Source organism: Falco punctatus (assembly GCF_963210335.1).
Source record: "Falco punctatus genome assembly, chromosome: 1".
NCBI lineage: Eukaryota > Metazoa > Chordata > Aves > Falconiformes > Falconidae > Falco > Falco punctatus.
The window spans coordinates 61,658,356-61,668,739 of NC_137580.1; the positions used below are offsets into that span (position 1 = coordinate 61,658,356).

Below are 10,384 nucleotides of genomic sequence, written 5' to 3' on the forward strand. Positions count from 1 at the left end.
ACAGTCTTCTTATTTTTTAAAAAAAGACTATCAAGTAAATGTTGTATACTATTCAGAGAAATTTATGTCGGGGGAAAAAAAAAGAAATAGAAGATTATCAGGCACAATCAAGGTAGAGCACATCCCTTACAGCATGTGTGAGCTACTATGAGCAAGCTGCACAAAAGGAATGAAGAGCTGAGGAGTGCAGTGTGCAGTTGGTTTGGTCTGTCATCTCCAGATGAAGTCACCTTTCTATTTAAAGGGTGCCTCTTTCTAAAGCATGTTGCTGTTGTGGGGAACTTCAGAAGGGCGGCATTTGGAAGACAGCTTTGCATATATCAGCTTTAGCACTGAACCAAGGTATGCTCAAAAGATATCGAAATATAGGAATACTCTCATAAATAAAATTTTAAATGTCTTGATTTAAATACATTGCTCAAGATATTTTAATACTGGAGTTTAATTTTTAAGAAAGGAAGCTGGACAGTAAACTCAAGATGGATTATTGATAGTGTAGTCACTCACAACGTGAACTCACTATTATTGTAAGAGAATTAAAAGGCATATAAACAGGGAGATCAAGAGCTCCATTTAGCAGTGTCAGTCAGAAACAGGGAAGACACTGAAACAGAGAGGACACAGGAAAAAAAAAACCAGCGTGGACCTGAAGAAGGAACAAGAGTTGGGGGGACCAAACTCTTTGGGCTGTTGTCCTCCCAAAAATGGAGAAAGGTCGCGAAGACTAGGCTGAGACACGAAAACTCAAGCTCTGAAAGGAAATGGCTGACCTAACAGCGTTTCTCTGCTTCTGTCGCTGCCCAGCAGGGAGACCCAGACAAGGCAGAAGACAGTGAGCAGTGCTGATCCTGGAAGGGGCAGTACCTTGTACCTTTGAGTCAATTTCTCAGCAGGTATAAACTCCCATAGTTTATCTGATCCCACAGTTGCAGTGGCATGAGATTTGCTGAGCTGTCAACCCTACAGTGGAAGAAAAGTGGTATATAGGATCAAGCCCCATATATGCTCAAAGCGCTTTGCATACACTAACTGAATCAGCAGGTTCAGTCTTGGAATTAATATGGGTAGGTCTTTACTTAGTTTTCCACATGTCTCAAAAAGTTTCAGAAAAGTTTGTATTACTAACAGTTCTCTGAAAGTGTACATCCATGTTCTTTGGTAGTATGTAAAGCTAAAGTTCTGTCCAAGGGAAGCTTAAAATCTTGCTCTAGGAAGACTGCTTTGAAAGTCAGTTTTTCTTAAACTAATTTCTCCATTCATTTAAATATTTACCCTGGTTGTTATATAGCTATTTAAAATGCATTATGCAGAAATGTATGTGGAGGGTAAAACAAAAAATGTAGGGAGAGAATAAAATCCAACAATAAACATTCACACACAATACAGTAAAAGTGTTCACTCCAAAAACTAAAAAAAATTGCGAATTCTAATCCATGTCACAGATGAAAGTAATTGCATAACTTAGCAAATATTTTTGTGGTGTTGATGCTAGTGAATCCAAAGAATGGATTCTCAGTGAATCTGAGAGACTTCCAAGACTTTTGTTATAACACCTGTTTTGGCTTAACAAAACAGAAAACCAGATTTGTGCAGGGGAGATCCCTTTCCAGGAAAATCTTAAACTCAGACAGTAGATGTGGAGTAATTTTCACACATCATGACAGAGAAAAACTTAGTGCAATATTTTTGGGCTGAAAACACAAGCCCTCAACACTCTGCTGAAAAACAAAGAATCACTTTCTGTTTTAATAAAATTGAAGTTTAAGGGCAATTGTTGTGAAACCTTGAAATTTTATCCATGAGATTACTCATCTATTATTCAAAGATTATACCTGAAATGTGCACGTGCACAGCTGTGTGGAAAGATTTCTCCAACGCTATGGAATAGAAGTTCTAGAAATGTATCTTTTTCCTTCTAAATTTCCCCTAAATTTGATGTTTTTCCAAGTCTTTCAATAACAGGTTACTAAATAGATTTGATGACATTAGAGAAACTCTGTGCTATGAAGATTTTGAACTGTCAGCCTTGAAATCTGGAGACAGCAAACTAGATGGAACTCAGATACCTATTTCTGTTTGTACAGTATCAATAAGAATTGCATTGCTAATAAATTGAACAATAATAAGAGAGAATCTGCCAAAAGGACAAATAATTACTTGAAAGATTTTTGTTTGCTTTCTTAAAATTCAAACTGGTTTTAGTGATTAAGCTCATGCACAAATTTTGCTTTATTGGGTAGTGTTACAAAAATTGCCCCATTTTCCTCATCTGAAAAATGGACAATAATTCATGATTTGATCTTCTTTTAGGCTTAAAAAGCGGCCTTGTTCATACAGCCATATATTACAAATTTAGAACCTACAGAATTGAATTTGAGGTTTGTTAACTAACTAGATATCATAGCAAAATAACTACATCCTGTTAAAACATTCATACACCATTAGCAACATTGCACCAATTATATGGCCTTCAAAAACACATTACTTTTAAACCATAACTATAGCAATCACCCCATATTCTTCCTTCTTCCCCCACAGATACCTAAAATGTTTACCTTTACCCTCTGGACAGAACTCAAAGTTGTTAAATCTTCTTAAGCTGATGCAAAGAATTCCAGAGCCCTTCCCAGGCAGCGATTGTTTTTGCTATTAAATTCTGTAGAGCTGAGGCTTACATCTGCTATGAGTCACTGGGCAGGAATGTTACTGAGAAGTTGCAGTTTATCAAGACTAAATTGCAACATAGGAAGAAGACGATAATTCTATGCCTAACACAACACATCTGAAATAAAAATAGACCAAAAATAACAAAGGATCATCCATTCCCTTTCACTGCTCTGATCCAGGAAATTGCTGTCAGCATCATACTCAGCTATATACTCCAGCACTTTCCTGAATCAGAGCCTAAATCTCTTAGGCTGCTTCAGAGATATATAGAAAGCAAACTGACTCAACCAATTTAGAAATAAAAAAATAATCACTCAGACTAGAAGTTACATGTTAGAAGCGATAAAATAAAATCTGCTAACTCCTGCCCCCAAAGTAATATAGTAAAGACAAAGCCAAAGAGAAAGAAAGAAAAAGGACAAAGACTCTTATTTGATGTAAGTCACTATTTTTAGCTAAATTAGAAGGTGCTCAGAAGCATATGATCTCAGCGACTTGGTTAGATAAAATCACTTTCAATATAAGCTTTTTAAAGCCAGATGAATACATCAAAGCATGTTTTAAATGCAATTTGTTCTGAGTGTTCGCCCTCCTTCTATGTTGGCTCTTCCCCAAAAGTTCAATAAATGAGTATGCTTGAAAGAACACTTCTGGAAGAAGTGAACTCTTAAAGAAATATTGAACAAAAGCAGTAAGGTTTACATTCCACAACAGAAATATTCACACCATCAACTTCCTTTTGAAGACTAATACTTGTTGCACACTTCCTCTGAATGATTTCTGGTGTATTGTTCAGAATCTGTTTACCAGGCAGTATTTCTCTTTACTAATTACATTACGTCAACTAATTAACTTTATATTCTGAATTTCAAATATTTAATAATTGCAATAAATTTCTCATGAGTAGCCTGCACTAAGAATCATTCAAAAACTCAAAATCATTCAGCAAGTAATTTTTACTGGGAAACTTACTATGGCTAATGACTTCTGCAAGGAGGGAGGTACCTGTTCGTAGGGTGACTCTTAACTCTAATCATTACTCAGTGGATGGGCTCTGAATTTAGAAAGTGTAAAAAAGGCATGGCATTTTAAACTCTGATTTATTAACCATTTAAACAATTTATTGAGGCCTACAGGTAGATTCTCCATCACTCGAAGTCTTTAAACAAAGACTAGATGGTGAGAATGTATGGCTGTGATTCAGTTAAAAAAAAATATATACAGCATTAAGGCAAAGATCTGCATTACTCAAGAACTCTACAGTCTAACCATCGTCAGAATGATTTTGCAAGAATAAACATACTAAATAGAAGACTCTCAAAGTGTATACAAATGGAAGTCATATAAGCACAAAAGAAAGAGAGAAAGGTCTTTCTTAGACCTGTTGGATATATCCACTATTGAAAACTGGCAAATGTCATACACCTTAACATGTCCAGTAAAGACCTGGCAGTTCACAGAAACCTTATTCAGATTTGCTGCTCTTGGGACAATTTGCACAGAAGTGAAGGAAAATATGACAAGGATCATGAATTATCTTTTAGCAGGTTTTTTTGACAAAAATTTGTATAAAGGATAAAATGCTGTTCCTCACTTCTACACTAAATTAAGATGGTTTTTACTTCCTATAAGCAAGGTAAAAAGCCATTTGTATTAAATCCATCTTACATCTTTTGTGGACATATAAAAGAAATAGCACAAGAAATCAGCAGTCTTTTTTTCCATTATATTACCATTTTCAGCTGAGTACTTTCCCAGGTATTTTATGACAGAAATTCAACAGCTTTAGGCAATTCCAGACGTGGATACAGGCTTCTGTGAGGAGTGGATTGAGAGCAGACATGCAGAGGAGGACTTAGATGAAAAACTAAATATGAGCCAGCAATGCATACTCTAAGAAAACCAGTTGTATCCTGGGCTGCATCAAAAGAAGCATGGCCAGCAGGTCAAGGGAGGTGATTCTCCCCCTCTGCTCTGGTGAGACCCCACCTGGAGTGCTGCGTTGAGCTCCAGGGCCCCCAACATAAGAAGGACATGGACGTGTTGGAGTGAGTCCAGAGGAGGGCCACAAAGATGATCAGAGGGCTGGAGCAGCTCTCCTATGAAGAAATGCTGGGAGAGTTGGGGTTGTTCAGCCTGGAGAAGATACGGCTCCAAGGAGGCTGTATAGAGGTCTTCCAGTACCTTAAAGGGGGCCTACAGGAAAGATGAGGAGGGGCTCTTTATCAGGGAGGGCTAACAATTTTAAACTGCAAGAGCATAGATTTAGATGATATTAGGAAGAAATTCTTTCCTGTGAGGGTGGTGAGGCACAGGAACAGGTTGCCCAGAGCAGCTGTGGATGCCCCATCCCTGGCAGTGTTCCAGGCCAGGCTGGATGGGGCTTTGAGCAACCTGGTCTAGTGGAAGGTGACCCTGCCTGTGGCAGAGGGGTTGGGACTAGATGATCTTTAAGGAACCATTCTATGATTCTGTGATTCTAAAATCAGCAAACACAAGATAATATGTTCAAGGTATCATCCTTTCATCTTTCAGACTCAGAAGAAGTTGCAAACACACAAGAAGCTTTCATAGCACAAGGAACCACTGTTTTTCCTTTGATAAGCTGTGAATACAGGTGTTAAGCACCGTTTATAAAATATAAGATTTTACTTTTTCTCATGTGTATGATTTTTACCCAGGAAACTTTTAATTCACCTCTAGCTGTAACAAAGACATATGGCAGGGTCAAAGATTGTACAACCACACATGGTAACTCTGTGCTTGTCAACATGTACTTTCATTCTATCTGTTACAAATAAATTTGTTTATGCTCTTCTGTGCCTTGTTTTAGCTTGTGTAATACTAAGGATAAAATAGAAAACATGTAATGGATTCCATTCTAGGACTGGATGAAATCACATATTTGAAATTGTGCATTCAGCACTGTATATCCAACAAGATGAAAATTAAATGGTCTTTTACATGTTAAACAGTAACAATAATAACTGGAAATATTTTTAAATGGAATATGCTGTTTGGTTTTGTAACTTGGACATTGGTTTTGTTTTTCTCCCGAGGGGGAAAAAAAAAACCATCAAACACCCCCCTCCAAACCCCAACCTGACTAATTCCATCAATATTGTGATGTCTGAGTAAATTGAAGGGGTGTTTTTTTTAATTATTTTTTAACATATAAAGTAGTAGCAATGTGTTACTTCCATAATAATCTTTTTTTACTGAAACAGAACAGAGCTAAAATCAAAGATAAGCCAAACTCAACTTTATGACTAAAAATCTCTGTATGTCCATGTTTTTAAAGGCAGCCTCCTCTCCAAAAGTAAATGTATATTTTACAAACTGACTTAAGAATTGCATAGTATGTTTACAAGAAAATAATATTAACTAGTTTTCATAATTGACAATGTGCCAGTTACCAGAATACTATTATAACTGCCCATTGTAAGTGTCTTCCACAAATAAAAGCACTGCATTAACAGCTTCACACATGTAATGCTGTGGGTGTTTGCATAGCTGCCTGTCACGTTAAATGGCTTCCAACATTACATGGCAGACTACTGATGAAAGCAAATACAACTCTATATGCTTGAGTGTTCAACAGTTCACTTTAATTATATTTACGTAAGAGATGGCCCACATATTCAAGAGAGTTAAATGATCATAAAAGCTACGCTGGATGTAGTCAACAGTTCAGACTGCTGAAAAAAAATATATCCACTAAAGCTTTTGAAAGTTAAATACAGTTATTAGATGTTAATACTTTGTTTGGAGACACATATCAAAAAACAGAGTATGTCATACTTTTGCATTAAGCGATTCTCAAGGTTCCTTCTTACTGAGGCAATTCAGCATTTCAGGACTCCTTTGGAATAATTTATACCAGTTTAACATAAGTCCTACTTAGATGAATGACAGCAACTCTCTCTTGTGGATTATCTTGTTTATATACAAGAAGCTTGCACTGAAGTATTAAAACAGTTACAAAACAAGATCAAATTAAAGTGACATGCTCTTGGCAGTACAAAACCCTGAAGTTATGAGATGTTGATGATGGATGTCCTTGATGCAATTTTGGTTATTCACAGTGAAGCATATGAAGAAGTCCTGTTGTATGAAACACAACAGAAATGAACAAAAAGGAGCAGCATTGTTGTTCACTATTCCAATTCTCCTCTTACTCAGTACCACCTTTTCCTGAGGGGTACTGGTTTTTTTGTTTCTCTCCAGAACATTGTTGCCATCTTCCTGTATTTGTCAGTTTTCTGCTTCTTTCATTCCACTGACTCGCATAGTTCCATGAGGTAATATCCAGTGTCTCTGCAGTAACCTTCAGACAAGCTACCCTAACATACGTGATCTGCTGCAAACTTCAGTCTTTGAAGCAGATAGTGGCCATTATGTTTCACTTCCTCTAAGGAATATTGTGCACTTGCTGATGTGTGACAGTTAGCCACCTCTATCATACAATTTATTAGTAATATTTTACTTTTTCAATATCAGAGGAGTTAAGGGTACTAGAAGCCAGTAGTTTACTTACTTTTGGACAAATAAGAAACTTCAGAATATTTTAATGTTCTTGACTCTTTTAACATGTTGTCTTCAAAATGCTTGCCACAATCCTAATGAAAGCAGTGGTAGAAATAAATTACACCAAAAACACAGAAGTCCATTTATAAACTTAGGAAGATTTCACCTACTATATAAATACATTGCACAGAGTGACCAGGGCCTATGACTGCAACTTCAAGTGTATGAATAACGATCTCTGAAACTTGCATAATCACATGATGAATTTGAAATGTTAGGGCAATAAATGTAACTCCCTGATGAGGCAAAGAGATAAGCAGAAAAGAACTTATCACATATTCTGAAATGGTAGAATGAATGTGCTTTATTTTTTGGTGCATGGATAATAAAATCCACACAACAATAAAATCCAATTGTTAAATAATGCACCTCATTTTTATGTAGCATTCCAAGAAACAGGTGCACAATCATCTCAGTAATTTCATAATCTGTCATTTCAGATATACCATACAGAAATCAGCAACACACTTTCATTATCATGGATTACAAGATCAGCAAATTCAACATATTTAGTCATTGTTTTATCACACTCCAAATATGGCAAAACCCTTAGAATTCTTATCAGAAATATAAAGTGAGCAGTCCCTCCCATAATTTTCAATAGGCAGTAGCAAAGACAGTATTCCTAGCATAGATGGAACACATCACAGAAGTTAAAGCTCTAACAAACATTTATATCTGTACATATCTCCTTTGCAGAATATAGAAAAAGGGTGAATTTCGTGAAGGTCCAGAGTGATTTTTTAAAAAAATTAGCACAATAAGTTCCATTGCTGATGCTTGCCTTCTATTCATTAACCCCAAGATCATAACAAACATGAATTAAGCTATGTTGTAAGAAAATTGTATATGGCAGACAACTGACTTGCTCAAGATCTTTGTGTGAGCACTAAGAAGAGAACACAGTCCATAATTTTCTGCCTTACTCACAAGGACATCTTACATACCCTGCCTTCTCCTGGCTGCCTCCTTTACACATGAAGATTCCTGCTGATCCTAGTTTTCCTTTTGTTCTCTCCAAAAGCATCCTTCTCCTATATTCTACTTCGCAAAAAGTATATAATCTCTTTGGGAAGGTGTGCCAACTAAACTCTCTTCCTTAGTATTTACCAATTTAGTGTTGTTATCTACCTGTACCAACCCTAATCAACAGCACCAAATCTCTGCTACCCCTCTTATCATCAGAAAAAAAAAAAAAGGAACCAAAAAGCAATTTTATTATAAATGTGATAGAAAGATTTAGATTACAAAGTTATCTTTAAAACATTTCAAAATCACTCTAATTTAAGTCCTTACACACACACACACAGATGTAGTCATTGGACATGCCAGACCATTGTACTTTACTCAGTACTTCTGTATTTGCAAAACCTCTATCAGAAAAGCAAATATCTATGTCAAAAACATTATTGCTAGAGGATGAAATGCAGTATTATCATAAAATTAATCAACTCTGTGTAACTGCAGTGGAACTCCTTATAATAACTTTTTTTATAAAAAATAAATAAACACTAGATTACGAATATAAAACCATGTAATTGTTAAGAAGTTTTTATTTTTCTGGATCAGATGATCACTATTAAACTACATAGTGGCGATCAAATGACCTACGACTTTGTCAGACTTTTTCCATTTAAAGAAATGCAAACACATAAATTAGTGGCTTTGATGAATTCACTGTAGCTTTTATATGCTAACTATTTTAATGCTGATGTTTGCAACATAACTGAAACCAGCCATACAGTGTAGAGAGAGCACTTTGTTGTAAATATGCAGGAATTACTGCTATCAGATACATTTCAATTTACAATTACAAAATAAAAAAGTAGAAAGTATCTACAGTCTTTTCATCTTAGAATGAACTCTCAAATAGTTGTACAGTATCTTTCACTCTATACACTCAGACCCAAGGTTGTGTGTGCTGTGGTTTAAACCCAGCCAGCAACTTAAGTACTACTACACAGCTGCTCACTGACTCCCTGTCACCAGTGGGATGGGGAGGAGAATCAAGAAAAAGGTAAAACTGAAGGGCTGAGAAAAGAACAATTTAATAATTGAAATACAATTTTAAAAATAAAAATAACAATTGTAATGAAAAGGAGGGAGAAGGGGAAAGAATAAAATCTAAAGGGAAGGGAAAAAACCCAAGTGATGCACAATACAATTGCTCACCACCCACTGACCAATGCCCAGCCAGTCCCCCAGCAGCGATCAGCCAGCCCCGGCCAACCCTCCCCAGTTTATATACTGAGCATGGTGTTCTATGGTATACGGAACACCTCTTTGGCTAGTTTGGGTCAGCTGTCCTGGCTGTGTCCCCTCCTGATGTCTTGTGCTCTTCCTTCTCACTGGCAAGGCCTGAGAAACTGAAAAGTCCTTGACTTAGTATAAACATTACCTAGCAGCAATTAAAAACATCACCGTGTTACCAACATTATTCTCACACCAAATCCAAACCACAGCACTGCACCAGCTACTAAGAAGAAAATTAACTCTATACCAGCCAAACCCAGGACATATGAAATAAGCATGTTTCATACAACAAAACTGGTTATGCCTCATAGCCCCAACCCATCGCTTCTTAACACTAGGTTTGATACTGGTCACTAATATTTTACTAGAATGTAATACCTCGAGTGCATCTAACAGCAAATATTGCAGACTGATGAGGTAACAGCAGTATCAAAAGGATTACTTTGCTCACCCCTACAGATGTGGGGAAGGTTTACAACAGGGAGCATGCCCATTCTTTGGCTGAGATTCAAGTGCTTTTTCCAGGGTCTGACCAGGTTAGCTAATACCTATCTCCCAATTATTCTGGTTTCCTTTACTGCTTCTGATGCCTATTATGCTTGAGTGGATCATCAAAAATTGCTGCCTTCTTTAATGGCAGTGAATTGGCTAACCCTTGACCAGCCTAATGCTTGACTTCAAATGTCTGTGCCTCTGCCCTGCACCTTATTCTCAGACCCCATAGAGATAAGTGGACACTTTATCTTCCTGTATAAATCAACTCAAAACTCTTTGTTAATGCCTTAAAAGATCTTTCCAATCTAATGTTAGGCAAAGAAAGAAAAACAGCCTTTAGTATAGACACCCGATTGTCAGAGTGTAGCTATATTATGGTAGA

The 10,384-nt window shown here is 36.6% G+C and overlaps 1 protein-coding gene across 5 annotated transcripts in view; it reads right to left on the bottom strand.

The window, feature by feature from the left end:
* Nucleotides 1-4,863, bottom strand: part of FGL1 (fibrinogen like 1) — a 33,882-nt gene extending 29,019 nt beyond the window's left edge. Inside the window, exons 1-2 of one of the 5 annotated variants that reach the window (XM_080391879.1) lie at nucleotides 2,556-4,860; nucleotides 771-960 (exon numbers count right to left, since the gene is read on the bottom strand). The gene's annotated coding sequence lies outside the window, so the exon portion shown is untranslated. Of the gene's footprint in view, nucleotides 1-770; nucleotides 961-2,555 lie in introns of all 5 variants that reach the window. The other 4 variants (XM_080391875.1, XM_080391877.1, XM_080391876.1 and 1 more) reach the window with 4 other exon arrangements.
* Nucleotides 4,864-10,384: the final 5,521 nt, after the last annotated feature.